Consider the following 15,654-nt stretch of genomic DNA (forward strand, 5'->3'; position numbering starts at 1 on the left):
AACAAATCTAACTTTGCAAGATTGCTCTAGGCAAAGCTAGAGCGCAACGGAGTAGAATTCTATTGGCGGGGTAGCCCACGAGCGGTCTTTCAATCATCGGTGAGTGAATGGGCTTTTCAGATCAGTTCAGAGAGCAGAGTGTGCACATTTGTTGATATTCTTTGCTAGTTCGCGAGTGATTATCTCAGTTATAGATAAATACAGTGTTATATCTAGCTTAGCTGTAGAAGAACGCACATCTGCACGGTTTCACATTGTTCGTCACTCTGACATTGAATGACGTGCCATTCCGACAACCCATTCATAAGTAAAGCAGCACACTGTCGTAAACCATAACAACCTATTATACGACGTACAGCACCTTGTACCATACATAACATACAGTGGTGTAAAGTACTTAAGTAAAAATACTTGACTATCTGTACTTTACTTTACTATTTATATTTTTGATAACTTACTTTAATTTCACTACATTCCTAAAGAAAAGTACGTACTTTTTACTCCATACATTTTTCCTGACACTCAAAAGTACTCATTACATTTTGAATTCTTAGCAGGGCAGGAAAATGGCCTAATTCCCACACTTATTAAGAGAACATCCCTGGTCACCCTACTTGTCACGCCCTGGCCATAGAGAGGCTTTTATTCTCTATTTTGGTTAGGCCAGGGTGTGACGAGGGTGGGCATTCTAGTTTCTTTATTTCTATGTTTTCTATTTTTTTGTGTTTGGCCGGGTGTGGTTCTCAATCAGAGGCAGCTGTCTTTCGTTGTCTCTGATTGGGAACCATACTTAGGTAGCCTTTTTCCCACCTGTGTTTGTGGGTAGTTGTTTTCTGTATAGTTTTAGTTACCTTACAGAACTGTTCGTTTCTTGCTTTGTTATTTTTGTTCTAGTGTTCAGTTTTAAATAAATATCATGAACACGTACCACGCTGCGCTTTGGTCCATTCCTTCTTCATCAGACGAGCGTTACACTACTGCCTCTGATGTGGCAGACTCACTAAACACATGCTTCGTTTGTAAATGATGTCTGTAAGGAGCATGCCCCTGGCTATCTGTAAATACATTTAAAAAATAACATTTTGCCATCTGGTTTGCTTTATATAAGGAATTTGAAATTATTTATACTTTTACTTTTGATACTTAAGTATATTTTAGCAATTACATTTACTTTGATACTTAAGTATATTTAAAACCAAAAACGTTTAGCCTTTTAATCAAATAGTATTTTAATGGGTGACTTTCACTTTTATGTGAGTTATTTTCTATGAAGGTATCTTTACTTTTACTCAAGTATGAAAAGTGGGTACTTTTTCCACCACTGATAACATTTAGGTCAGCAATGGGGAGTTATTTCTTCCTACAAGAGCACAAAACAGGTAGGCCACATTTCAAGCTATCTTTGAAAAGCCAGTCAAGTAAAAAGCTTACATCTTAATTAAAGGGGCAGTGTTGTATTTTGACATAGGCTTGAATATGCAAACAAGACAATAGGCAGAGCGGTAGCCTACATTGTCTAATTATCTGTATGGTAATAATAATACATGTTATTTTGTAAAGTGGTTTCTTGCATCATACAACACAATACAATGCAATTTACAATCACCTATTTGGCCCGTGGTGTTACAGACCAAGTAAAATATAATTAATATCAAGCCCTTCATAATGTAAAAACGTTTTAAAAGTCCCATTCAATGTAGGCCTGCATTGAACACCACATATAAGCATCGGTTGTGGTATGTAGCTCAAACAACATGCACCGTTTAACAGCAGGTTGCCACACACACTGACGCAAACATGAATGCAAGCAGGCACCTACATACATGTGCACGCGCACACAGACACACACACTCTATGAGGGAACGAACAGTGAAAAAATGATCTGCATGGGAATAGCCCAAAACTGAAGGAGAGATCATCATATTTTCTGTCATTAAACATCCTGGGAAAGAAAGCAGCCTCCCACCTGTCCTCCATCCATGGCCTGCAGTAAAGCTTTCCTCATGTGAGGAGCAGTACAAGGCCTCCAATAATAGATAGAGATGGACCCTCATTTGGCACATGATGAGGTTTGTAACGCACACGCGCACACACACACAGTCACACACAGACAGACACACACACACACACAGTGGATATTTAACACCGCTTAACATCTTGAGTGTTTAGTAGAGCATCGATACACTCAGTCTCAACAGACAGGTGAAAGAGCTTCGGTGGGTTGAGGAGGAATGTAGAAGAGTGAGATATTACCTAATTCTGGACACACACACACACACAAACACACACACTTTCTCGGTTCTGGTTTGCGGTTGAAATGGATGAGGGAACTGAAGATGAGTCGCTGTCTGAAACCTCTGGCCAAATTCCTATAGGGAGGTCTTCAGTTGGGCCAACATCACAGCGACAGAGCAGATATTTTGTACTGTGTCAACAAAGCTCCAACATGCTCATCTTGCAATATAAAGCTGTAGTGTGTAAGAATGTATGGAGCAGATTATATCTGAGCCAACTAGCGGTTTCACATATCACAATGGCTTACGTCAATATCTGGATATGTGTTTTATGGGACAGCCTAGTGAGAGTATTAGGTCTGTCTGTCCGTTTGTCTGTTACATACTAGGATCTCTCATATGGCCCGTCTTTCCTCATAGGGGGGTTCATTTCAAGGACACCACTCACTGATCCTCAGGATCAACATCAGCGGCAGCCAGGCCAGGCTGAGCCAGCTATGGGCCAATGGAGAGAGAGGGACTGAGACACTAAGTACACAACTAGCCTTGAGTTCACAGCCTAACACCTCCTAAATCCTGCTCTCTGACCCTGTCTCTGACCCTGTCTTTGACCACCTGACTTGTATCCTTTTGACCTATGACCCCCCCCCCACAGGACAGGTATGAGGAGGTTCAGTGAGAAGGGAGAAAGGAGGGAGGGTAGGCTGATTGACACATTCTGTACTGTGATTACCAGACATAACACATACTGTACCCTCACTATACTTTAATTCTAATGACGTATCCATTCTCACTGTCAGACCACAAACAGAATATACTATCACTAACACACACACATATTCATGAGTCCAAAAGCAGAGATATTGGTGAAAATATGTCCACCCTCACCGTTAAGTAGATGCATAGATTTATTAGATAAAATGCGAGTTCACCTCAAACGGTATTTAGCATAGTGCTATGAAAGAGAGAGAGAGAGAGAGAGAGAGAGAGAGAGAGAGAGAGAGAGAGAGAGAGAGAGAGAGAGAGAGAGAGAGAGAGAGAGAGAGAGAGAGAGAGAGAGAGAGAGAGAGAGAGAGAGAGAAGCAGCCAGCTGTCTGTCTGCAGAGGAATTTAATATTCACGCTCCCAACTCATTTCATAATTTTTACATCAAAGATGAACAGAGTGGAAATATGTCTAGAAACAAATCCCTTAACTACGCCACTAAATCCCAAGTCTATTAGCTCCAATGCTGAGACTGTCGGGGGAGAGGAGGGTGAGTGGGTGGGGGGCTGAATGTTTGCTGCCCTGCTGGGGCTAAAAGCTGGATAAATAGATAAAGTACTGGATGTGTCTTCAGCCCCATTGGGAAGCTCTGTCTGGACTCCAACACACAAATCAACATACAAACTGTGAATCAATAGCTATGAATATACATCATGTAAGACTTAAAACAGTCAAGCATTGAATCAAATCAGAGGGCAAACATGTTGTTACTGTATACAAGCACTGCATACCCCATGTCTTATTTTAGAGGGATACTGTCCATAAGTATCCCCCCTGCCTGTTCCTGTACTATTTACCTCCGTGAAATATCTAGGTGTGTGGCTGTCAGTGAGCAGGTGTTTATGTTACACTACTGTAGCCCCCTCCCCTCCAGTCCTCTCTAGTCCTCCAGGCTGTACAGATGTCGGATCTTAATTTGACCCCTTTCATCACAGGAGGATTTGAATATCATTTAAAAAAAAATAGAATCGCCGCCAGGGGCAGCTGGAAGTGGTGTTTCTATAAACAATGCAGTACCGTACCTACATTGTACCTTATGTAGGCTACGTGCAGGCTAGAGGGCATCTCCTGTAAATTATTATATGGATTATAATAAACGTACATATTTGTAGGGGGTAGATGTATTTTTTGTTAGGGGAAATAAGTTGTTTTAAATCAATTGTTTTATAATATTTTGAAGGCAAGCAATAGGCAGAATAAATTATTGGTTTCCTCAATGCCTGTGTGGTCCAGCCACTGACCCCAGCACACATTTGCCAGAGACGGCATGCGTTCGAATCCAACCCACTACCCTGTGACTCATGGATAAACATCTATTTTTGATGCATTAATTCCGAGTGGTTAAGGTTAGAGCTATGGTTTGGGGACGCCTTCAAACAAAATAATTACAAATGACGTGCCTACAGTACCTTGCAAAAGTATTCACCCCCCTTGGCGTTTTTCCTATTTTGTTGCATTACAACCTGTAATTTAAATTGATTTTTATTTTTATTTCATGTAATGGACATACACAAAATAGTCAAAATTGGTGAAGTGAAATGAAAAAAATTACTTAATTCTAACAAATGACTTAATTCTAACAACAACAAAAAATGGAAAAGTGGTGCGTGCATATGTATTTACCCCCTTTGCTATGAAGCCCCTAAATAAGATCTAGCGCAACCAATTACCTTCAGAAGTCACAGAATTTGTTAGATTGCACACAGGGGGACTTTATTTAAGTGTCACATGATCTGTCACATGATCTCAGTACATATACACTTGTCTGAAAGGCCCCAGAGTCTGCAACACCACTAAGCAAGGGGCACCACCAAGCAAGCGGCACCATGAAGACCAAAGAGCTCTCCAAACAGGTCAGGGACAAAGTTGTGGAGATGTACAGATCAGGGTTGGATTATAAAAAATATCTGAAACTTTGAACATCCCACGGAACACCATTAAATCCATTATTAAAAAATGGAAAGAATATGGCACCACAACAAATCTGCCAAGAGAGGGCTGCCCACCAAAACTCACGGACCAGGCAAGGAGGGCATTAATCAGAGAGGCAACAAAGAGACCAAAGATAACCCTGAAGGAGCTGCTATGCTCCACAGCGGAGATTGGAGTGTCTGTCCATAGGGCCACTTTAAGCGATACACTCCACAAAGCTTTATGGAAGAGCGGCCAGAAAAAAGCAATTTCTTAAAGAGAAAAATAAGCAAACACGTTTGGTGTTCACCAAAAGTCATGTGGGAGATTTCCCAAACATATGGAAGAAGGTACTCTGGTCAGATGAGACAAAAATGTTGCTTTTTGGCCATCAAGGAAAACACTATGTTTAGCTCAAACCCAACACCTCTCACCACCCCGAGAACACCATCCCAACAGTGAAGCATGGCGGTGGCAGCATCACGCTGTGGGGATGTTTTTCATCGGCAGGGACTGGGAAACTGGTCAGAATTGAAGGAATGATTGGTGGCGCTAAATACAGGGAAATTCTTGAGAGGAAACCTGTTTCAGTATTCCAGAGATTTGAGACTGGGACAGAGCTTCACCTTCCAGCAGGACAATGACCCTAAGCATACTGCTAAAGCAATACTCGAGTGTTTTAAGGGGAAACATTTAAATGGTTTGGAATGGCCAAAGCCCAGACCTCAATCCAATTGAGAATCATCTGCGGTATTACTTAAAGTTTTGCTGTACACCAGCAGAACCCATCCAACTTGAAGGAGCTGGAGCCATTGCCTTGAAGAATGGGCAAAAATCCCAGTGGCTTGATGTGCCAAGCTTATAGAGACATACCCCAAGAGACTTGCAGCTGTAATTGCTGCAAAAGGTGGCTCTACAAAGTATTGACTTTGGGGGTGGTGAATATTTATGGATGCTCAAGTTTTCTGTTTTTTGACTTATTTCTTGTTTGTTTCACAATAAAAAATATTTTGCATCTTCAAAGTGGTAGACATGTTGTGTAAATCAAATGATACAAACCCCCCAAAAATCCATTTTAATTCCAGGTTGTAAGGCAACAAAATAGGAAAAATGCCAAGGGGGGTGAATACTTTCTCAAGCCACTGTATGTGTCATCACTATTCATAGTGTTCTTAGTGCTTACTAGAGCATTGTGAGCTGCCGTAGCGCAGTGGTCTAAGCTGTGTTCCCTGCAGAACTGCCAGACAGGCTCCCCCAAACCAGACAGCAGATTACTGGACGGGCAACCCGGCAACAGCCACAAACTGAACACTATCAGAACTCTCCCATGCCATACTTCACTAAACTGATCAGTGCACACACCATATAGCTCAGGGGTCTTAGAAATGCCTCCTTAAAACCTCTAAAGATGTATTTTCTAAAGCTGCCACCCGAAACCTTGTCATTGTTGAAATTGCATATTTTAACATTGTATTATATTAAGTGTTTGGTTAGTTTAGGATTTTACTATTTGATAATTATATATGATTGATGTTATGATTGATGAGAAACCAATAAAACCTACTACTACTAATACTACATGAGCTCGCACCCAGTGCTGGGCGATATAGCGTCCAGCCTGAGCCCACATTAGGCCCACAAGTTAATTGCATTTATTTCAATGTTTTCAAGTAGTAAAACCAATAGTCTGATAATTTACACATCAAAGAAAAGTGTCTCAGCGCAACAAAATCGTCTTTGGATAGGCTCAAATGCATAAACATCTTGACAGCTTTACGAAAAATTAAAGCCACACAATACAGGCTTTCAACCCACACCAAAGACCAGAACTATATTGACAAATTATACATAGCCTAACTATACAACGTGGACCAGCATCCACACTGAAGGAAGTTTATTGTTCTTCAGTAGGCCTACATCTGCCAATCAACTGATGGCCCAAATCAGCTCATCAACTCAGCCAGGAAACAAACAGTAGCCTACTATCGGTTTTCATACCCTTCATGATGTGACAATGGATAGGCTAATGGGTAGCCTACAGAATGTAGCCTATTGGAATATAATCAAATAACAATGGGTATTTTACACCCATCGATGGCACTAAGATTATCCCCAGCTGATGTCTTGTTAAACCATCGATACGCTATAAATTCACCCCATTACCGCTCCCTAAAAGATGTCGGTGTTACCTTAGTCCTGCATGCAACCAGCCTTTCAAGATATGTTCACCTTCTGATTAGTTTTGTAATCGGAACAACTTAGTCCGTTTTGAACAGACTAATGGCGATTTATCTATTTGACAAGCATTCCGTACAACAGAAATGAAATATTGAATTGTTTACCATGGCAAATCTACTGTGGCAATTTACTTGACACTTTGTATGAATGGAAATTAATGTTGGTGTAGCCTATTGTTATTATTTTACTTGTTTCCTATTTATGTTAGCAAAAAGAGTCTGATATGGTCATTTCTTATCAAGAGCGGGAGTAAAATATCGTTGGACTGACTATTTTGATAAGAAGCCCTGATTCCAATGTCTCGACTGCCGCCGCATGGGGAGAAATAGAACTGCTCTTTTTCAGGGACTCGCGAGGCTCATTTGAATTTCCTGATGCAGCAGGAAAATGTTCTGCGACAAAATAGTGATTAAATTAAGATCTGACATCTGTATACACTAGACATCTCCTTCCACAATGATGACTGGCTAATGTAAACATGTCACGTTCCGACTGGTCTCGGGTGGCCCTGGTGACACACTGCTTACTGCCCTCCTCCTTTCCTCCATGTTTTATTATTTTCCTGGGGCTCAGTCTCTATGGGACTGCACTGTGTCCTCTCTCCCTCCCTCTCCCTTCCTCTCTCCCTTCCTACTCCAGAGTAGGTTGATTGGCAGTTGCTAGGCCAGTCACCCTACTCCGGGCCCGGGCAGTTGCTAGGCCAGACAGGTCGAACAGGTTTCTGAGCGGGGCTGAAGTCATAGAAAATATGTAGCTTTTCAAAACAAGGAGCAATGCCAATAAAATAGGAAGAGAGGAAAGAGAGAGAGAGAGAGAGAATGAAGTGCTGAAATTAAGCAGTAGCCAGCTGTCTGACTCCAGAGGAATTTAATATTCACACTCCCAACTCATTTCATAATTTCTACTTCAAAGAGAGAGAGAGAGAGAGAGGGCATTGGGGAGAGCAGGAGTGGAAAGAGAGTTGTTCCGTGTCATTTCAGCAAGCCATGACAGCCACCATCTCAGATTTTTCTGAAATCGTTTCTGCAGCAAAAAGCAGGTAAGATTGGCCTTCATGAAACATTACTTTGTAAAAATGTATTTGATCTATGAAAAAGTTGTTGAAATCAGATAACATTCAATAAATATAGTACCCAACATCCAATTTGGACCAAACTTCTTCTTACCAATGAGTAAGACATGAGGAGCGGTCAAAAGCCATCCATGGACCTGCCACACCCCATGCCAATTCAACCCCAACAACAAGTATACAGTATCAGTTCTCTGTGCTTGACAAGTAGTATGAAGCTGCGTCTTGGAGTATTGCTTCTCCATACTATGTAATGCATTCATGTGAATCTGGTGATGTTTTCTTCCCCGTTCAGAGAAATCAGTAATTGAAGTCACTTGCATTATTTACCACAAATTAGTGTGAAAGTACCATGTTTTGACCACTAAATACTGCTGTTCCTGCTACACCGCCACACTATTATATCAATTTTGCTGGTCTCTTGCGTTTATTAAATAGACCATAACATTTCCTTTAAAACTTTGTGTAGAAAACCAATACATTTGGCTCATGGTAAAAAATAAATGGTGTGTTCATCCTCACAATTCAAATCAGTCCTTCATGAAAGCAATTCAGTTAGTCCTAGGAAGAAGTTTGTTCAAAATCGGATGTTGGGTATATTATCTATTGAATATGGGATCTGAATCCTATGAATTAAAATGGCCAATTTGGGTGCAATCAATTAGCTTCATTTCTCAGAGATCAAATTATATTTTAACAAAATTATGTACAGGAATGTCAATCTTACTTGCTTTTAACTACAGAAAAGATTTCAAAACAATCTGAGATGGTGGGTGTCATGGCTTGGTGAAATGACATGGAACGACTCTCTGCCCACTCCTGCTCTCCAGAATCCCCCGCCCCTCTCTCGCTGGCTCTCTATCTCTCTCTCTCCTTTCCCCCTCACTTCCTCTTTTATTGGCACTGCTACTTAATTTGAAAAGCTGCATAAACTCTGGCATATTTTCTATGATTTCAGCCCTGCTCAGAAACCTGCTCGACCTGTCTGGCCTAGCGACTGCCCCGGCCTGGGTCTGGAGTATATGGTGCTAACCATATCTGTTATTAACTGCAGAAATTATTTCCGAAAAATCTGATGGTGGGTGTCGAAATCCTTTTTCTTGTGCATTTGAGGTAGAACGACCCCAGAGAGAAGACAGGAAGGAAGAGAGATGAGCCACTAGAACTCTTCTTCTGTCTGTTCTCTCTCTCTTGCCTTGGCTGCAGTGGACATACTAGACATACTAGTATCTACTATCGATTAGCATTTCTTTAGAAAAAAAGATGCATGGAATGGTCCCTGGAAAAACATCTTATGTTTCTTTATCTAGAACCCTGTTACCTTTCCTGAGAATTTGGCTTATACAACATCCACCACATTCATTTGATGTAGGGAGCACTAGGGCCAAATCCAAGATAAAAGCTTTTTTCTCTGTACATTAAACGACACGGGAGAGATTCTAGCAGCCTATTTATGCTCTACAGCTGGCCTTGGAAAACAGCGCTATTACTGTACACACACTGAGAACAAATGACTGGCTGCTAATGTGCTGTGCTTTTTCTTACCAGCATGGAGCAGAGAGAAGGGTAATGAAGGAGTAGAGAAAAGATCAGCAAAGAAAAGGAGAGAGAGTGAGAAAGCAATAAAGTACTGGTGAAACACTAAAACAGTACAGAAATACACCAAGAAAAAACAAAGAACAGCACGTCAGAAATCAGCTTGAAGTAATTGAAGAATCCATAGACTCTAACCACTTCTGGGAAAATTGAAACACAATGAACAAACAACAACACAAAGAGCTATCGATACAAATTGGAGATGTATGGATAAACCACTTCTACAATCTTTTTTGGTCCTATAACAAAGTCCAAACAGCAAAAACATATATGACACGATCAATTACAAATCTTAGAGACAGCTATTAAAGACTACCAGAACCCACTGGATTCTCGAATTACATTGAATTATAGGACAAAATAAAAACCCTTCAACCCAAAATATACAGACCATAAATTCCAATTGGCTCTATATCAGCCTCAGCTCTGGCATCTTCCCCAATATTTGGAACCAAGGTCTGATCACCCCAATCCACAAAAGTGGAGACAAATTCGACCCCAATAACTACTGTGGCATATGCGTCAACAATGTGCGGAAAATCTTCTGCCTTATCATTAACAGCAGACTCCTACATTTCCTCAGTGAAAACAATGTCCTGAGCAAATGTCAAATTGGCTTTTTACCAAATTACCGTACTGACAGACCACGTATTCACCCTGCATACTTATTAAAATTCAAACCAAACAAAACCAAAGCAAAGTGTTGGTTTCAAAAAAGCTTTTGACTCAATTTGGCATGAGGGTCTGCTATATAAATTGATAGAAAGTGTTGTTGGGGGGAAAACATACAACATTATAAAATGTATACAAGCAAAATGTCTGCGTTAAAATTGGCAAAAACACACTGATTTATTTGTCAGGGACGAGGGGTGAGACAGGGATGCAGCTTGAGGCCCACCCTCTTCAACATATATATCAATGAATTGGCGTGGGCACTAGAACAGTCTGCAGCACCCAACCTCACCCTGCTAGACTCTGAAGTCAAATGTTTACTGTTTGCAGATGATCTGGTGCTTCTGTCCACAACCAAGTAAGGCCTACAGCAGCATCTACATCTTCTGCACAGATTCTGTCAGACTTAGGCCCTGACAGTTAATCTCAGCAAGACAAAAATAATGGTGTTACAAAAAAGGTCCAGTTGCCGGGTAACTTCTTTAAAAAAAATGCCATTTTGCATTGCTAGTTAAAGCCTAATGTTAGCTAACTTATTTGGTTAACTTTAGCTAGCTATGAAAATCGTTGTGTATTGCTAGTACTCTATGGATTGGGATTATAGTTCATTATTTAGCTGGCTAGCTAGCTAACTAGTTACATGTCTAAACAAAATACCCCAAGTTAAAGCTTGCTGTTAGCTAGCTAACATTAGCTGAAGTTAGATGGCTGGCTAGCTAGCTAACATTACGTGTATGAACTGTGTGTAGTGATGTTATCTCAGAATGCCATTTCGCATATAATAATGCTAAAATATTTGTATCTGGAATTTGTCTTTCAGCATCAGTAGAACACGCCTGACTCTCCTCCACCAGTCATACAAGGAGAATGGTCTAATGCCTCCCATCAAAAAGAGAGTTGGCCCAAGCAAGCACAGGTTACACCTGAAGCATGAGGACTTGCAGCGAGCATAATGCAATAGTATTACAAGGACACCACCCAGGACACAAACACTTTGGTGGACTAGAGGATGGTACGGTGCTGGTGGAAAGCTATGGCTGGCAACAACACCAGACTCCGTACTTCAGGCTGCTGCCACAGATCAAGCAGTACCAGCACTTCAAATTAATATCATTCTAATTGCATTGTATGAGGTTATTCTTCTTATCTAGACTTGGGAGGTGAATTGATGTTGTGTAAGGTTGTAATGTCTTCAATTTTTTATTTTTTTTATTTCCTGTTTTACAGCTTTGATGCTCTGGAGCCTGGTGTTGTTGTCACCAAGGAGCGTTTGGACTCAGTCAGGACCAGGTTTCAGCTGCTGTGCAACGCTGACATCCTTCCTCCCATAGATGGTTTGTCTGTACAAGCACCATCTGGACTGGACACAGCTAGACAAACTTACCTGGAATTTTTCCTTATTGTAGGCTACTACTTTTACCACTTTTAGTCTTAATCTTTACTACACTACTCACTGTTTAGCACATAACCTCATATGTGAATCCTTAAAGAGATGGGTGGGGCTGGCTTAAGAGGGTGTGCACAATGCTGAATAGGTGTAGACAAAGGAGAGCTCTCCAGTAGGTACCAAAACATTCAAAGGCCTTTTCTCAAAAGTGAGTTTACAAATTTTGCTACATAAGACCGATTTGAGCCGGTCGGTCACATATTTCCCTCAGATTACACAGACCCATATATAATTTGAAAACAAACCCAATCTTGATAAACTCCCATATATATTAGGTGAAATATCACAGTGTGCCACCACAGCAGCAGGGTTTGTGACCTGTTGACACAAGAAAAGGGCAACCAGTGGAGAACAAACACCATTGTAAATGCAATCAATTTGGATCTGTTTATTTATTTATACTTAAACTATTCGCACATTGTTACAACATTGGCAATAAAATAACATTTGAAATGTCTATATATGTTTTTAAAGTTTTGTGTGTAACGTTTACTGTTAATTTTTATTGTTTATTTCCCTTGTTTATTTCCCTTTTGTTTCTTGCCTATTTCACTTGCTTTGGCAATGTAAACATATGTTTCCCATACCAATAAAGCCCTTTAAATTGAATTGAAATTGAGAGAGAGAAATAGCTGAGAAAGAGGTGGGGAACAGTGATAGCGTGGAAGAGAGAGGTAAGAAACAGAGAGAGAAAGAGGGAAAGGTAAGAAACAGAGAGAGGAAGAGAGAAAGGTAAGAAACATAGAGAGAAAGGTAAGAAACATAGAGAGAAAGAGAGAAAGGTAAGAAACAAAGAGAGAAAGGTAAGAAACATAGAGAGAAAGGTAAGAAACATAGAGAGAAAGAGAGAAAGGTAAGAAACAAAGAGAGAAAGGTAAGAAACATAGAGAGAAAGGTAAGAAACATAGAGAGAAAGAGAGAAAGGTAAGAAACAAAGAGAGAAAGGTAAGAAACATAGAGAGAAAGGTAAGAAACATAGAGAGAAAGAGAGAAAGGTAAGAAACATAGAGAGAAAGAGAGAAAGGTAAGACACATAGAGAGAAAGAGAGAAAGGTAAGAAACATAGAGAGAAAGGTAAGAAACATAGAGAGAAAGAGAGAAAGGTAAGAAACATAGAGAGAAAGGTAAGAAACATAGAGAGAAAGAGAGAAAGGTAAGAAACATAGAGAGAAAGGTAAGAAACATAGAGAGAAAGGTAAGAAACAGAGAGAAAGGTAAGAAACATAGAGAGAAAGAGAGAAAGGTAAGAAACATAGAGAGAAAGGTAAGAAACATAGAGAGAAAGGTAAGAAACAGAGAGTAAAAGGTAAGAAGCAGAGAGAGGAAGAGAAAGGAAGGAAACAGAGAGAGAAAGAGAGAAAGGTAAGAAACATAGAGAGAAAGAGAGAAAGGAAGGAAACAGAGAGAGAAAGAGAGAAAGGTAAGAAACATAGAGAGAAAGGTAAGAAACAGAGAGAGAAAGAGAGAAAGGTAAAAAACATAGAGAGAGAAAGAGAGAAAGGTAAGAAATAGAGAGAGAAAGAGAGAAAGGTAAAACACTGAGAGAGAAAGAGAGAGCGAGCGAGAGTGAGAGAGAGAGAGGGAGAAAGGAAGAGAAAGAGTGGTGTCATTTCCTGGGCATCGGGACCAGGGCCTTGTGTGGAACCAATCAGAAGTGACTGTGTTTGGTGCTGGTAGCCCAGAAATAGGGCTAAGGGGAATGTTTGAGCCATCCCCTCGGGGATTGTGGATTTTCCACAACCGCCCATACAAGAGAAAGCGAGGGAACATGAAAGCCAAGGTGGCTGTGCTACTTGACAAAAACAAGAGGAAAACCGAGCATTCATGAGCAACTTCCTCTCTGCTGACATCATCAGCAATGGTCCAGTGGTAATGCATGAAGCAGACTGGATTACTGCAGTCATTAACAGATGATGTAATTGGTGTTCAGAAATGTATTGGAAAAGAAAAGCACCAAACATGAATTTCCAATACATTCCAATACATGTACAATATAAGAAAATATTTCATATTTTTAGAGAATCCACGCCTTGGCTTGGACACATGACATGGAAAGCAAGAAACACATATCTCCTTTTCTTTCTTCTTCTCCTCTAACTGAGAGATCCTTTCATTTGTAACACTGTTGTCTGTCACCTTCTCCACAGAAACCTTGTTAGGCCAGGGAAGCAAGAGAGCAGGAGAGAAGCAGAGAGGAAGAGAGGCATAGGCAGTCAGACATACTGTAGAGAGAGTAATAGAGAGAGAGCGAGAGCGAAAGAGAGCGAGAGAGAAAGTGAGAGAAGGCGAGCGAGAGAGAGAGAGAGAGGAAAACAAGAGGAGAAGGGCTACACTTCTTTGATGAAAAAAGGAGAGAGGGAGCGAGTGAGAGAAAGGATAAGTGGAGTGTGACAGATCTGTAGGAGGCATCAGACCCTGATCCATAATGCATTCTCTCTGTCTGACAGTGATATATGTTGCCGGTGTTGGTCAGAGAGGAGCAGGTCTACACCCAGTCTAAGCAGCTACACATACACACAGACACAGGTTCTGTCCCAAATGGTACCCTATTCCCTATATAGTGCACGGCGTTTGACCAAAGGTAGTGCACTATAAAAGGAAATAGGGTGTCATTTGGGACAGACAGACAGCTACTGGAAGGTAATGAGGGCTTACAAGATATTCATGTGGAGAGATATGTTGTAGGGTTTATAAAGAGAGCTACCGAGATGCATTACAATGCACATACTCCAGAACCAATGTCATAACATGTCAGCTACAACATAATAAAGGCATTTAGGCTAAGAGATGGATGGCTGAAAAAAGACACAATGTGGAAGTGAAAAGGGGTTTTTACTTAAGAGTATGGTGGTGGCTAATGAAATGCAGAACATGGTTTGAAAGCCATAGAAATCCATAGTAACCCTCAATGTCATTGTCATGTCTTGCTCAGGAACTGTGGTATGGCTGTCCCATAGCAATCAGGCATGATGTTTGGTTGTGGAATACCATTGAAAAGAAATGGTAGTAGTAGTCTCAGGAAGCTTAGTTGGCTTCAATACTGTGGCATCAGTTTATTCTGAGCAATGGCCAGCCACTCTCAACATCACACTACCAAAGAGTGTCTATTATATTGACAAGATATTCAAGTGACAGCTCTAACAATGGAAAAACATGTCCTCAAAGAAGGAAGGCAGGGGGAGGAGGCGAGATCAGGTGGGACCATTCTAGCCAATGAAAGGGCAGGTAAAGATAGATAGAGGACTCATCTTTGTATCTGTGCCATCACAGCTTCTGTGACAGCATGGCAATGTCCGTGTTAAAATGAATTATAACCATGAGTCCTCTATCTATCCCTATGACAACAGGCACAACTCTGTTATTAAGCAGTTTTTGGGTAAGTTGTCGAAAAGCCACGTACGTCCACTTATATCAGTGCTTTTGTAACAACCTAACCATTATAAAACTTCTATTCAATCAAATTAGTCTCACGTAGCAAATTAGCAGTTACACTCTCTCATTGACCTCCATACAAAAATTCCTCACTTCGTGGCCTTATTTTCATGAACAGATTTTGGCCGTAGAAAAACCTCTCGCTTCGCCTCTTCATCTCCAACACTACTGATTATCCACTGAGGACCCCGGCCTGGGCTGTCCAGCTCACTGCCTGTCAGGAAAGCCATCAGCCATGACAGCAGGTGTCAGTCATGCCATGCCAATTAGGGAAGGTTGCCACAGTAACG

The 15,654-nt window shown here is 40.9% G+C and overlaps 1 protein-coding gene and 1 long non-coding RNA gene across 3 annotated transcripts in view; one reads left to right on the forward strand and one right to left on the reverse strand.

Annotated features, from left to right (window-relative positions):
* LOC139571022 (sodium/calcium exchanger 1-like) overlaps positions 1–15,654 on the reverse strand; it is a 170,488-nt gene that overhangs the window by 94,770 nt on the left and 60,064 nt on the right. The gene's annotated exons all lie outside the window — the stretch shown is intronic.
* LOC139571023 (uncharacterized) lies at positions 8,971–12,361 on the forward strand. Its single transcript, XR_011674220.1, has 3 exons — positions 8,971–9,295; positions 11,306–11,611; positions 11,713–12,361. It is a non-coding gene; the product is annotated as an uncharacterized lncRNA (long non-coding RNA).

This window comes from Salvelinus alpinus, chromosome 3 (genome assembly GCF_045679555.1).
Source record: "Salvelinus alpinus chromosome 3, SLU_Salpinus.1, whole genome shotgun sequence".
NCBI classification, from domain to species: domain Eukaryota; kingdom Metazoa; phylum Chordata; class Actinopteri; order Salmoniformes; family Salmonidae; genus Salvelinus; species Salvelinus alpinus.